Source organism: Diabrotica virgifera, chromosome 7, assembly GCF_917563875.1.
Source record: "Diabrotica virgifera virgifera chromosome 7, PGI_DIABVI_V3a".
Classification (NCBI taxonomy): Eukaryota; Metazoa; Arthropoda; class Insecta; order Coleoptera; family Chrysomelidae; genus Diabrotica; species Diabrotica virgifera.
This window is the reverse complement of record NC_065449.1, coordinates 245,076,643-245,092,840: the sequence shown is the minus strand read 5'-3', so window position 1 is coordinate 245,092,840 and position 16,198 is coordinate 245,076,643.

The following is a 16,198-nucleotide window of genomic DNA, read 5'->3' as shown; positions in this document are numbered from 1 at the left end:
CAAAACAAAAATAGAGCCTTTTTGAACACTTTAAAAAAGTGTTAATGAGTTTTACCCTTCACTTTTTGGGTTATTTCAAATTCAAATATTCGATTTGAAATTTGGCGAATAAGAACCTTCTTTTCATGTGCTACAACTCTGCTTCCACTTGCTCTACAGACGTCATACATACATATTTTTTTTAATTTTTTTATGAGCTACATTTTTTGTTAAAAATTATTTTTTTGGTGAAATACTTACTTTTTGAATTATTTGCGAAAAATTGTCTAAAAACGTGTTTTTTTGTTGAAAAATGAATATTTTCACTCGCAAATAGCTCAAAAAGAATTGATATAAAAAACTCTTTCGCTTAGAATTAGTCAGTTTATCCATTCCGGGCTTATTTTGAAATAGATATGTTAGATAAGGGTTGGGTTTCACCCCAGGGTAAAAGCAACCCTGGGCTGAAGTGCAAAAGTGAAATACGAGTTTATAATAGAGATGTTTAATACTATGGAATAGAAGAATCTCGTTATTTTTGGTGTACCAGTAATTAAATAAATAAAACGAAATAGAGGGTGAGAAGCACGTAATAAGTCCAAATTTTCATGCAATTCAGTGATGACACGGAAAATTACACGGTATCGCCGTATTTCACGTTAATGTACCGGTCTATAGGGCTTGCACTTAAATGTGAATGCAAATTCGTGTGATTCATTCGGAAAATATTTCAGAGGTTCGCGAGATTCAAAGAAAATATTATTTTAAGAAAAGGATGGATTTTGCATAATATTGTATATCTTTAAAATTATATCATGTCTGTGGAATCTCGATTTGGATTACCTGTTTGTCATTGAGCGGCGTTGATGTCACACACTCACACGCTGACTGATGTATGGTGTGATGCAAATAAAAGAAATAAATTAATTTCATAACAAGTGAAAGATATAAATATCATGAGAGGATTTCGTCCCATTTTCATTCTATATCGTCTGTGTAAACAGTTGTATCACAAAAAAATCAGCCTCTGTCGCTAAAAAAACGTTATTTTGAATGAAAGTTGGCTTCGACTTCAAGATTAGCATTATACCAAGATTATTATTATACCAAGAGAAATAAAAAGGATAATTGCCGGATTTAAAAATAAGCAGTGCACTACAATAGAATAGATATTTGTATTACTTGACTCTTGATTTACATCATAGTGTATTCCGTAAATGGTTAAACCAGAAAAAATTAGTATTCTCGTTGTATCAAACGATTTACCGAAAACACTTACAGAATACATTAAGACAAAGAATGTTGTTCCGTCTCCTTATAATTTAATTATTTAATTTTAATTTTATTATTTAGACTTTATACTTTTGTAATATTTTTAATGCTATTGGCGTATTAAATTTTAGTTTACCGAAAATATCCTTAAGATCATCTCCAGACACTTGGATGCACTTGAAAACTCCACCATAACAATGAATACCAAGTGCATTGAAAGAGTGAGCAAAGGACATCGCACACATCTTATGGAAAATATAATGTCACTCAAATTCAATAAAATTTATACGAATAGATTCGTTTTAAATTAACTGTCAAATCTTATCATTGCGTCAACTCTTAATTATGATTAATTACGGCGCAAATTGCAATTAAAGTTTATCGAAATCACATTTTTGGAGTCAGTAAAACTGTCAGTTACAATCACTATTGCTCTGGGTGCTATTCAAAAGAGCTTAAACCCCGCTGGGCCTAAGCGGATTAGTGAAACTAATCCGCTGATTTATGGAGTACAGACAATTTGGGTATTATAAAATATTTTCTCTCTCTCTCTAACTTATGTACGTATCCATTTGATTTCAGACTTATTTATATCAATTTCTGCTCTTATTATTGAAAATATGGAGTTGGCGCAATGATAAGATTTGACCGTTAATTTAAAACGATTCTATTCGTATAAATTTTATTGAATTTGGAGTGACATTATATTTTCCATAAGATGTGGTATGTAAATACCTAGGAATGTGGCTTTTTGAAGGCTGGTTATCAGACAGGGGAAGCAAAATCTCGCATTGAGCAAGCTCGACCAGCTTCCGTAAAATTCAGGAAAGTTGTGACCTGTTCAGAGTTCGATCTTCAACTGAGACTAAGGTTTACTAAGTGCTACGTGGTCGGTGCTATATGGCGTAGAGGGCTGGACACTCAAAACGAGGGATGTAAACAGTTTAGAAGCCTTCGAAATATGGCTTTATCGCCATCTTCTAAAGATACCATGGACGGTGAAAGTCACAAATGTAGAATAGAATAGAAATATGCTTTATTGTCATGAAAAATTAACAATTTTATAGACAAAGCTTACAAGAATCATAAATAAAAACAATAACAAAAACAATTTACTAAAATTATAAAAATCGTCAATATAAATAAAACATAAAAAAATGAAATAAAAATCAATAATAATCTATTGCAAAATTTAAAAAAAATTTGCAAATTGCGTAATCTACCTTAAGAAATTTAATAAGTTAAGCTGCTGCATATGACACTTAATAAGATTCTACTTATACATAAGAATACTGTAATTTCTTAGTTATTGGTTAAGAAATTCTGCTATTGAATAATATGGTCTTTCAGGTAAATAGGCTTTTGTCATTTTACGGAACAGTTTCTAAAATATATAAAGAAGGTAGTGTTAGAATCCTGTGATCTTTGAAGTAGCTTCTGCAATGTGTTGTTCTTCTGAGGCCAAACAGATATCTTATTGCTCTTTTTTGTAATTTAAAAATAACATCGGATTGGGCAGCTGTACCAGAACCCCAAAAAGGAAGACCATATCGAAGATGGGACTTGAACAAAGAAAAATATGTTATTTTGGAAGAGGCTAAATTCATTTCCTTCGAAACAGATCTTATTGCGAAGCAAGCTGAGGTTAGTTTCTTGCGTAACACATCGATATGAAGGGACCATTTAAGGTTGCTATCTAAAAAAAATACCAAGAAACTTTACAGAATCAACCGATAATAATCTGGCTGTTATGAAGAGGTAAGGGTTGAAGAGTTCCTTTATAGGATAATGCTACTGTTTTATTTACGTTAAAAGAGAGTAAATTAGAATCGGACCAGGCTTTTATTGTGAGTAGATCAGAAGTTATAGTAGCATGAAGAGTTGTGATATTTGAGAAAAACTTTTCCATCGATTTTTAAACTAGTGATGTCATTAATTAAGATAAGGAAAAGTAGAGGACCCAATACTGAACCTTGTGGTACCCCACATACAACATTTTTGAGACTAAGTCTGTATCATTTGCTCTAACCAGTTGTTTCCTATTATCCAAGTAAGATTGAAACCAGTTCAAAGAAATACCTCGAATTCCATAGAAATCTAGTTTTTTTTATCAAAATGTAGATGTAATTAAGAGAATCAACCAAGAACGCCAACTTTTCGAAACGTTCAAGAAAAGGAAAACGGCGTGTCTGGGTCACATCATGCGAAACGAAAAATACCAGTTCCTTCAACTTATAATCCAGGGTAAAATTGAAGGCAAGAGAGGAACAGGACGCAAGAAAATGTCCTGGCTCCGAAACTTAAGGCAATGGACAGGAATTAACGACATACAATCTCTGATCAGAGTTAATAGAAAATGTGATCGCTAACATCCATTAGTGGATTTGCATCTGAAGAAGAAAATATCCTCTAAAGATACTTATCATTAACAATATTAATTTAAAAAATGCGGACCCACTGCAGGAAACACAAGATTGTGATTACCGAGGTCCACAAAACTCAAAAAACTTTCAGATGCCTGGCCAGGTAGTCTTTAGCACGGTACTTTTTTTACCTTATCTCTGGACTAAATATCAATACAAGCAATCCTGTCTCTTGCGTTTAAATGGTCCTTGCACCTTGAAAATACTTTTTAAGTTCTTGTTTTACTTTATTATATTTTACTTTATAAACCGTATTTATCCCATGAGGAAACCATGGGTTATAAGATATAACCCATTAAATTTGGTGTTTTCCTATTGTTTTGAAAATTGCATCATCATTTAAGCCCTAATAACTTGCATACTAATGATTCGGTTGGTCTCAAATTTTATTAAGTTTATTGAAACTTGGTATGTACTATTAAAATGTATGAAGACATATTATTTTTTAAAATTAATTCTTTTAGTGAAAATGTTAAATTGATCTTTGTACAAAACAAAATTACACAAAAACGCAACTAGAATGATCTAAAACGCATTAAGAACTGATAGAACATCATTTTTATGTTTGCCTCCCAGCCGCCATATTGATTTAATTTTGACAGCATGTTGGAATACCCTATTAATTATTATTAGTGATACTTATTGACAGAGTAATATATACAGAGGAATTGGTAGAAAGCAGGCCTCTTGGTTGAAGAATATCCGAGAGTGGACAGGAATAAAGAGAGCAGAATAACTATGTATTTAGAATAGCTCGAGACAATTTCGCCAATCGCCAACGTCAAGGGGACTTGATAGGGCATGTTAAGAAGAAGAAGATACTTATTGAATGATGTGATATAGTAATATGATATCATTCTAAATACATTTCCTAATAATTTTCCAACAAAACGATCTTATTACATGATTCATTAACTAAGAAGGTGTTTTACGACTTAACTGAGAACTGAGAATAATTACTCACTTTATATTTCAACATATTCAGGTTTTATCATATATAAACTATTTTTTCCCTCTTCCGCGAATATTAAAGATTTTGTTTATTAATCTGTTTCTAAGAAGTAATAATCCGTTTAGGATTTGAAAAGATTTACTTTTTTCGCAACGACATTTTATGACAGAGCTATGATACTGCAGTTGTTTACAAAATAGTTCTAGCATGCATCATAGAATTCTGAGGATGTGATCTAAGATTATGGGGATCCACGCAGTTAAAATGTAGTTAGCATGACTTATATGTATTAGCATACCTCTTGCTGCTTCTGTTTTGTCTTTTCTTAGATGTGTTAAAAAAATAATTATTTAGCACAGCGTTTCCCAACCGGTGGGTCGCGGAAAGATTTCAGGTGGGTCAGGCGTGGCTCTTAAGCCGATGCCGCACTGCAGGATGCTAGATGGTGGCTTGGAGGGTGGATTTTAAAGGTGGATGGTGGAGGGTCGCTGCATTCTGGACGCAGCGAAAAGTGAAATGAAGTCGGAAGTCAGTATCCAACTGATTGCTGAGGAATCGTTTTTTTCATTTGTTACGTTACATTTGGTTTGTTTTTTAGCATATCGTCATATTAGAGGTAAAACTCACTCACTAAACTTTTCAGAAAGTGGAGAAAAATCGACTTAAAGGCACACATTGTTTTTTAAATTCACCTGACTTGAATATTGGATTTTTTTAATGCAACTGCAAAGAATAAATAAAACAGATATTTTAAACCAAGTTTCGTCACATAGTGGGTCTGCTCGGTCCCAAATTGCCCTTCTTTTATACACAGCACTTATTATGCTTTCATCCATAGCGAGGCTACCCGGATGGATTATCAAACACGACTGATATGGGTGGATAGACGCCTGGCGGACCACCGGATGGTTAGATGGTAGTGGGAGGCCACTGCGGCTACCGTCGTTGTATTATTCGTGGTATAAGTAGCTGGATGGTCGCCAGGCAGGTATCTACCATCCACCATCCTACCAAACTTCCTGCAGTGCGGCATCGGCCTTAAAGCCGATGCCGCACTGCAGGATGCTAGATGGTCGCTTGGAGGGTGGATTTTAAAGGTGGATGGTGGAGAGGCGCTGCATCCTGGACGCAGTGAAAGAGTGAAATAAAGTCAGAAGTCAGTATCCAACTGACTGCTGAGGAATCGTTTGTTTAATTTGTTACGTTACATTTGGTTTGTTTTTTAGCATATCGTCCTATTAGAGGTAAAACTCGCTAACTACACTTTTCAGAAAGTGGAGAAAAATCGATTTAAAGGTATAAATTGTTTTTTAAATTCACCTGACTTTAATATTGGATTGTTTTACTGCAACTGAAAAGAATAAATAAAACAGATATTATAAGCCATGGTTCGTCACATAGTGGGTCTGATGGGTCCCAAATTGCCCTTCTTTTATACACAGCACTTATTACGCTTTCCTCCATAGCCAGGCTACCCGGATGGAATATCAAACACGACTGATATGGGTGGATAGACGCCAGGCGATCCACCGGATGGTTAGATGGTAGTGGGAAGCCACTGCGGCTACCGTCGTTTTGTTATTCGTGGTATAAGTAGCTAGATGGTCGCCAGGCAGGCATCTACCATCCACCATCCTACCAAACTTTCTGCAGTGCGGCATCGGCCTTAAGGGCCGATGGCGCACTATAGCTGAGTGGCGTACAGAGTACAGAATAGCGTAACATCATGGGTGAGGGATGGGTCGCGAATATGAAAAAACATCAGAAGGTGGGTCGCCAGATATAAAAGGTTGGGAACCACTGATTTAGCATATTGGAGTCTAGTCCCTGTCTAAAATTAGTTATTAGCTGTGTTCCTCTTGTGTAGAAAGGGAAGCAAAGGAAAATTTGTTGAATCAAAAATGCTGTGAAATAGAAAATCTACAAGAAATACACGACTTATTTAACATACATATACATTCATAAGAAGATTAGAGAAATTACCAGAAGCTAACGGAAAGAATATATCAAGGAAATCAAGGCGAAAGACTGCAACAATAACACAAAAACCAAACAGCGAACCAATGATCAGAAAATAAAAGAGATGAAATCGATGATAAAAAAAGTTGAAATGTACGAGATGTAGCTTTACAGCAGAATCCTAAAAATATCTTACGTAGACAGAGTCACGCATGAAGAACTCATGCGAAGACTTTCAAAAGAAACAAAACGGAATAATGGAATAATAGATCTGTAAAAATATTAGTACATTTGGACGTTGAGAGATGACTCATATTTTTTTGCAGAAATTGCTTGAAAATAACTCATATAATAATATTTGAGTTATCCTCCCACTCAAAAAAGGTCCGGATCATTGTTTAAATAATCAAAATGTCAAAAAATGAAGGAAAAATTAGATTTTTTTTTCGTTTTTTGATTATAACTTTGAAAGTATTCATTTATGAGAAAAGTTGTACTGACAAAAGTTGCGCAATTAAATTTTCTACAATATAGAATTCTTTTAAAATTTTAAAAATTGTCACCCTTGTTGCAAAATAGCAATAATTGCGAAAAAACGATAAAAACACAAGTATTCGCATTTTACGTTTTTCATCCATTTATGCTACACTTAGGACCTTCATATTTTACCAAGAAAAACTTTATGATATAAGAAAACAATACTGTGAATTTCATTAAGATCGGTTGAATAGATATGCAAAATAAATTTTGCAATCCGGCTTTCGCAAAAAAAAAATATTTTTTTCAAAATCTTGCAGGACTGAATATAAAGCAGACAGCAAGTTTAATTTTTTTTACATATAGAAGAATGCCGTATCTTTCATTTGCAATTTGCAAAATTAACCCTTAACTGGTGACCATGCGTCTCACAGACTCCGCACGTTTATTAACGCGTTTGCGTTTCTCGCCACAAATACGTAGCAACCTGTAATTCGGTGTACCTTCCTAACTTTTAGAGTATATTTGAATGTGTTAATGAGGGGTACCTCGCTTGTCCCGTTTTCGAAATATTTACGTCGCGAAGTCTACTAGACGCAACGTCACCATTAGTGTTATTTTAATATGGATAGTTCTCGTAAAGCTGTAAGAGTATTAAGGCAAGCGTCCACAGACCCGCATCGTACGCATCGGACGCATCGTACGCAACGGATTTTAGTTTGCCTTGTACAGAAACTTATGTAACCGCGTCCACTGATCCGCATCGTACGGATCGCATTATCGATTGTCAAACTAAAATCCGTTGCGTACGATGCGGGTCTGTGGACGCTTGACTTTAGACGATGATTTCGAAGAAGTGTGCACAAAATAGTATAATGAGGCGAACAATGACATTACTAATGATGATGTGGAAGAAGGATATTATATAGAAAGTGATAAAATTTGTATAAATTGTACCAGGGTAGAATAGATTTTTAACGTTTTTTGTGATTTGCAGGTTTTGTGCAGAATTGCAGTTATGTTGTTTTTAACAATTTTTTATATAAAATGGACCTATTTTTAAACATACATATATTATATTTGTTTGTATATGTTTAATTTTTTTTGGAATGACTTTAAAAATTTTGTGTTATAAAGCATGTTACCATTTTTTTCTATTTTTGTTATAAGTCCTACAGTTTGATTTTTTTCTTTTTGGCTAAATAAAAATGACATAACAATATTGTTTTATTATTAAAAACTGTTTTATTGCATTTTTTACGTGCCAGCTTGACAAAAACAGCTTTTTTAGCCAGGAGTCTGTCAGACTCATGGTCACCATTTATGTAATTAAAAATGGGGTCACCAGTTAAGGGTTAAAATCGGTTAACCACTACGGCGTCAGGAATTTTTTTAAATATACATTTTTTTGGTGCTACGCGCAGGACAGCGGATAGTTTGCTCTGATTGGGCATTCCAATGACCTTTGATAATGATTGACATATTTTAATTTTTAGTACATTTCGATATAAATAAATAAATGTGTTTATTGCAAAATAAAAACACATGCTCTGTCCTTTGAAATAACATTTTTTTTTTGAAAAAACTTTCTTTGTTCATATATTCTAAGTTAGAGAATAAAAGTTTATTATTTTTAAACATATGCAACTGTTTAAACAATATTTCGCAAACTATAATCAAATTAGTTTGATTTTTGTGGAATTAAAATATTAAAATACAACAAAATATAGTGTAACAAAATAATATATTAAATAAAGATTGGAAGAAATTTTGGTGGAAATCAACTTGTGTTAATCGAACACCGCTGTCCTGCGCGTAACACCAAAAATTAAAGTTTATTTAAAAAAATTCCTGACGCCGTGGTAGTTAATGGATTTTAATTTTAAAAATTGCAAATGAAAGGTACGGTATTATTCTATACGTAAAGAAAATTTCAACTTACTATCTGCTTTATTTTCAGTCCTGCAACATTTTGAAAAAATGATTTTTTTCTTGCGAAAGCTGGATTGCAAAATTTATTTTGCAAAATCTGTTGCACCGGTATTAATGAAATTTACAGTGTTGTTTTACTATATTATATAGTTTTTCTGGGTAAAATATGAAGGTCCTAAGCGTAGCATAAATCGTTGAAAAACGTAAAATACAAATACTTGTTTTTTATGGTTTCTTCGCAATTATTGCTATTTTGCAACAAGGGTGACAATTTTTAAAATTTGTAACCAATCCTATATTGTGGGAAATTTAATTACGCAACTCTTATATTAACTTTTCTCGAAAGTGAATACTTTGAAAGTTATAATCAAAAAACGAAGAAAATAATCGCATTTTTCCTTCATTTTTTGACATTTTGATTATTTAAACAATGTTCCGGACATTTTTGAGTGGGAGGATAACCCAATTATTATTATAGGAGTTCATTCCAAGAAATGTCTGCAAAAAAATATGAGTCAGCTCTCAACGTCCATCTCAAAACAGATGCACCCTGGACTATAAATATACGAAATCTACAAAGTTTCGTTGTTCGTCTAACCATCTTTTAGAGCAGCAGTAAACAGAGTTCTAAGATGGCACCTTAAGAAGAAGATTAAGATTGTTTCTGAAGATTAAATTAGCCGAATCACTTAAAAGGGTTGAATATATGGCATGACAAAACTAATGTCTATTAAAAATTTTGGAATATCAAAATTTTCAAGTAACGCGCTTTTTTCTGAAAAAGCTCATAACAACAGGATAAAAAAGATTACGTACTGATGACAACTGTAAAAATTAACCTGAAAGAATTGGGAAACGAGAAAAAGCTACTAATAGAAATCAGTAACTATTTATAAAAAATGCAGTAGTATTAAAAAGCTAATAAAAATTAATCTGCGAAAATAAAAATACTTTATGTGCAAACCATTCATTCGCCACTCTTTGCTGAGATTTCTCTAATTTAACAATCCTTATTTTTTACAGCCAATTCAACAATCGACACAAGAATTTAAAAAGTTCATCGACCCGGCGGATATTTGAACGAAAGGAATTCTAAAAATGTGACGTACAAAGTGACCTAGTCAGGAATCTAGGCCGCAGACTTCTATACAATAAAAAGAGTTTGGTGAATTCACAGTTATACTGTGGGAAATTAATCACAAATCATCATCATCATCGAGGGAGAATGTAGTCCAGACAAGCGAGGCACATCTGTACGTAGTGCTCACAGAACGGCTGTTGTCAATGGAAAACATAAAATATAGTGCAGTCTGCATATGCAGCCAAACGGGGGTTTCAGTGAATAAAACTTTACTATTATGTTGCATTTTTTTGCAAATATTTACTGTACAACTGGAATGTTCAAAATTGTACCCCGTTTGAAAATTATTGGTAGCACACATTCCACTTTTTTTGTCAAATATCAGAGTTTCACAAAAAAAGGCAGACATTGAGCACAGTGCTTTATAAAACCTTGCCCAAGTACCTGCTTTCGCTTTCAGAGCATCTTCAGGGGCAAAACACTTTTGTAGTGAAAGAAAAAGTAGTAAAAAAACTCGTAATATGAAGTAAAAACCACTTCTATGTAATAGGTATATTTATTGAAATTTAAAAAAAAAACAGTGGATTGAATAAAATATGTCTTCAGAACGTTTTCGGACCTATCAGTCCATCATCAGTGAATCTAAAATAAAATAAGTACCCATCACTTTGTCACAAGAATTCTCCTTTTAATTTACATATTTCCTACTATTAGATTGACTATATCCTAACTCCAACTTATTATTTTAACAATTTTCATTCACATTTAAATAAAAACCCTTCTACATATACAACCACCAATACAATACTCATATAAATAATTTTGCCAACATGGTAATTTCTGTGTACAATAGTATGTATTCCAATTCAAAATTTATTTTTTCTTAATGAACTATTTTATGGGAAATAAACCACAATTTTACCAAAAAAATTAATTTATTAACGTTTCGACACCCAAAATTGTGGCTTATTTCCCATTTAAAATAGTTCATTATAAAAATGCCACAAGAAAATAGCTTCAGAACAACATTATTTTTTCTTCTCTCTCACCATCATCTGTTTTTATCTTTTTGTTTATCATTATTACTAATCAGCTCATTCTTCCTTTTTAATCAACTTGATCAGTTTAATTTTATAGTCAACAGTTAAATTAAAATAATTTTATATTTTAAAATTTTGTAAAACACAATTTTATTTACTTTTAAAAAAATATATATTTAAATGATAATCAGAAAGATGTATCCGAGATGAAAATAATAAAATACTAATTCACGAAAAGGATGTCAAAAAGAGATGGAGAAAGTATTTTGACAGTTTATTAAATGAAGAATTTGACAGATAGCCTGTGGAGTTGACGGAGACAGTAACAGAAATGGTTACCAGAATAACAAACGAGGAAGTGGCTCAAGCGCTTCAAAAAATAAAGAAAGGAAAAGCAGTCGGACCAAATGACATTCCTGGGGAAGTATGAAGAGCATTGGGAGAGACAGGAATAAGTTGGCTAGCAGGTCTATTTAATAGAATTATGGAAGTGGTGAAGCAGTATATTAGTACCTGTCTACAAAAACAAGGGAGACATGCAACACTGTACAAACTACAGAGCTATAAAACTACTTAGCTACACCATGAAAATATGGGAGAGAGTATTTAATTGATAGACGGATACGTGAGGAAACCGAAATACATATCCGATAATTAATTTGGCCAGGGCACATCAACAACTGCAAGATGCAATTTTCATTGTAAGGCAACTGATGGAAAAATGCAGGAATAAGGCGACCAACGCTCATATGGTATTCATTGATGTTGAGAATTTTTATGATACGAGTGCTTCGAGAGATTCTGTGACTCAATAAGGAAGGAGTCTCTGGCGAATATGTAAAGATTGTGAGATATATGTATGATGGAGTAAGGACTGGTGTTAGGACAGGTGTGGAAGAGACTGATAAATTTCAGGTGAAAGTAGGATTGCACCAAGGCTCGGTGCTTAGTCCTTATTTATTCTCATTAGTTTTGGACCAGATAACAGCGAAACTACAGTGTAGCATTCCATGGTGCCTAATGTATGCTGATGATGTAGTGTTAATAGGAAATAGTTAAAGAGACTTAGAACAAAAACTGGAACAGTGGAGACAAACTCTGGAGGAAAAAAGTTTAAAACTTAGTAGGACAAAAACAGAGTATTTGGAATGTTCATTTAAAGATTGAGTTACTACAAATAAAATGGTATCTTTGGATGGTGAAAGGATTGTGAAACGCAATAGTTATAAGTACCTAGGATCGGTATTACAGAGTAATGGAGAAATAAATGGAGATACATGCAGTAGAATTAGGGCTGGATGGATGAAGTGGAAAGAAGCGAGTGGTGTGTTGTGTGACAGAAAAATTCCAATGAAGCTGAAGGGAAAATTCTATAAAACAACCATAAGACCGGCTATGCGATACTGCGTATCACGTGGCCTGCCCCTCTGAGTCTATTGGCCTTTATATATCTCACTAGATTTTCCAGTCAAAAGGACAAAGAGTTTAAAATAATTATTCTGGAAGCTACATTATGGGCAATGACAGGAGACAGAATGGCTCCTGGTCATTTAAATTTCAAGGAAATGTTCAAAGTGATAATGTATGACAACTGATATGGCTTTGTCTAAAATTATGGACAGTCACCACAAAAGTCAACTCGAATTTAAATATTCTATGGCAAAGGCGAACAACATTGCGCTACCTACATTCTAATACCACGTATGAGAATTTTTAGGCGAAAGAGTTAAAGGTTGATTCTGAGTATATTGCCGAATATTTCTCTGCCGAATGATTCTAATCCTAAGTACGAGAAAACATTATTTCTCGTACTTGGGATTAGAATAATTCAGTAGAGCGTGCGCAATATACTCAGAATCAACCTCTAACTCTTTCGCCTAAAATTCCTCATACGTGGTATTAGAATGTAGGTGGCGATTGACTACAGTACAACCGACCAGTAGCATAGGATAAGCCAACCGAAGAAATATGAAATAATGAAAATTGCTGGATGTAGACTTAGACTGCGTAATCTATAAATTTTTTGTAGAGAAAGAAGACTACCTAAATCCAACGCAAGTTAAAAGCATATGTAACTAGATTAAAACTACCGAAGAAAATTATGCAACTACACTACATCTTCAGATTTTGCTTGGAAAATACACATTTTCCTAACAACTGGAGAAATGCAAAAACAAACCATCCCTCTAGTCTAGTCTACTAGAACCAAGGAAGGATGGAAGAATAGCTGAAAGCTTCAGGCAATTATCCCTACTGGAATCCCTAGGTAAATACTGGGGAGAATCATCTACAGAAGACTAATGAAGCAGGCAGAAAAAAGAAAAATAATACAAGAATACAGCAACACGAAAATCCGATTCAACAGATACCATAAACAGGAATGGCCATCCTCGACGTAGAAAACGCCTGCGACGCAGTCTGGAAGAAAGACCTTATCTACAAGATACACAGCTAGGTTACGTCATTACTTAGTCAATATTTGTACCTATGTGACATATTTATCTAACAGAACATTTTTTCAAGTTTCAGCTGACCAAAAGATATCCAGCATACAGGATGTCCAAAAAGGGATGCTTCAGCATAGTAACATTTCTATTTCAGATTTACCAACAGATGCAAGAACAAGTACAGTTCTATATATGCAGCAGGAAAAGAAGATAGAAGAATGGTAGAGGCTCTAGAAAATCACTTTCGAAATTTCAGAAATCACGGATAAATGGAAGATCAAAATCAGAACCATCTGTCAAGTCATTATGAGTCCACCTCGACGGAAAAATAAGTTTCCCCAAGAATACTCAAGAAATAGAAAAAAAAGCGAATTTAGCTAAGAGACTAATAATTATTGAATCTTATATTTTCAGGACCAGCCCTCTAACGAAGGCCAAGAAGATCCAATTGAAGCAGGCCTACGTTAGATCGGTAATGTTGTAATTCTAGTCTAGAGTTCTTACAGACTAATTTCCACAAAGGCACAAGAAGACTCCTTTAAGATCAGGGACATCCTCGCTAGAAATCGCATTCAGAGGATGTACAGAGAGAAAGACTGACTGATCAACCATCTGATCAGGATCTAGCCAGGTGGTTGCTGAAGACAATCAATTAGCCAGGTGGTTCCTGAAGATAATCAATCAGGGAAGTAGGTACGATACGAAAAACAAGTACAATCCGACAAGTGAGAGCTGGCGGCTGACCTTCTCGTATTGTGTATTTCTCGCTCTTTCGTGCAAGGTCAGCCGCCAGTTCTCGTTTGTCGATTGTACCTACAGAAAGAGATGTTCAGGAGTCAACAACAGGAATAATCAGTCGGAAAAGAATGCTGTTCAAACAGAAGGCGTTACAGAAGCAGAACGTCGGAAGAAAAAAGGCTAATGGAGAAAACTGACGGAACGTAGCGCTACATTCTGAGTGAAATAAAAAAATGTAACAGAAAAAGATAAAAACTGAAGACGGGATTCAACCCAACGTGAAATAGATATGGTCAAACTACGTTTTGTTTTATTTTTTATCATTGTGAGCATTAATCAACCCACTAATATTTTTACCTCCATCAATGGGGGCTGTAACCTTTTTGGTTGCCTTTATTCTTCGGGATATATGCTTTGATCCATTTTATCACAAAGTAAATATTACTAATTTTACCGTCTTGTAGGGTGGTAACTGCGTTCTCTTTCTTTTTCACTATTATATATATTATCTCTCTTTGCCGACGTCTAAATTTTTAAACACTTGAAGCTCGCATCAACACGCGCTTCAACCTCGTCATGAGTTTTCTGCTTTAGATATCTTAAGTGTTGACAGGTAAATATTATTAGGGCAATAAATGTTTTTTATTTTTATTGGTAGAAAATAAACAAGATATTAAAAAAAGCATGTATCTACGTTTTTAAATAATTACAGTATAGGCTACCACTGACATTTTTTTGATCTTAATTGGACCTTTAAGACTTTCTCTTTTCATCAACCGTTCAATAAAAATTCTTATTTTTTAAACACATTTTAATGTGAATACCTAAATAGTCTAAATTGTTCGATCTAAATGATCTAGATATAACGGAGTTTTTTCTTCGGTTTTAAAAGCCCCTCTTGCTTTTCATTCAGATTTCCGTGTACAAATAACGACCGATAGACATCAAAATGTTAAGATCCAGGTGCATGTAGGACAAATGAAGAACATTATTTACCAGCTGCAAAATCGCAGGTGGCGGAGAAATTTAAAAATCAGGTAAGCAGCGATATCCCGTCACTACGCAAGCCATGTCCATGCGTGCCTGTAATGTAGAGTAAGAATACGCGAGGTAGATTGTTTATGGATTAAAAAAGAAGCAGATAAATAACGAAAATCGCCGCATTTTATGGATTTTGGTACTGGGTATTCAATTTTTCAAAATTCGATGTAGTCCATTCTTTCAAGGTTTTTGCTCTAAATTTTAAAGAACCGCTTGGATTGACATGAAATTTGGCATACGCATAGCTTACATGTCAAAGAAAAAAAGTGATATTGTGCCGACGTGTGCTTTTGCCCTGGGGGTGACTTTCACCCCCTCTTGGGGGTGAAAAAATATATGTCCAAACAACTCCGGAAATGGGTAAACTGACTAATTTTAAGTAACTTTTGTTCTATAGAGCTTTTTCGCCAAGTCAACACTTGGCGAGTGAATATGTTCATTTTTCAACAAAATAACCACATTTTTAGACGGTTTTTCGCAAATAACTCAAAAAGTAAGTATTTTGTCGAAAAAACCGTTCTTAGCAAAAATATAGCCTATAAAAAAGTAAAAAAAAAATGGTGTACGCGTTAGGTCTCTGGATCTCGTAGAACCAGAGTTATAGCCAATGAAATATAGATTCATATTCACCAAATTTCAAATAGAATATTTCGACGTGAAATATCCAAAAAATTAAGCACTTTTTGGGGAAAACCCATTTTAACTTTTTTAAAGTGTTTAAAAAAAGCTTTATTTCTATTTTTACGAAAAGTTTTTAGCATTAAATTTAAGCAAGTTACGCTCAAAATAAAGTTGGTCCCTTTTGTTTTTGCAAAAAAAAATCGGGAAGACCACCCCTAATTAGCAACTTAAATGAA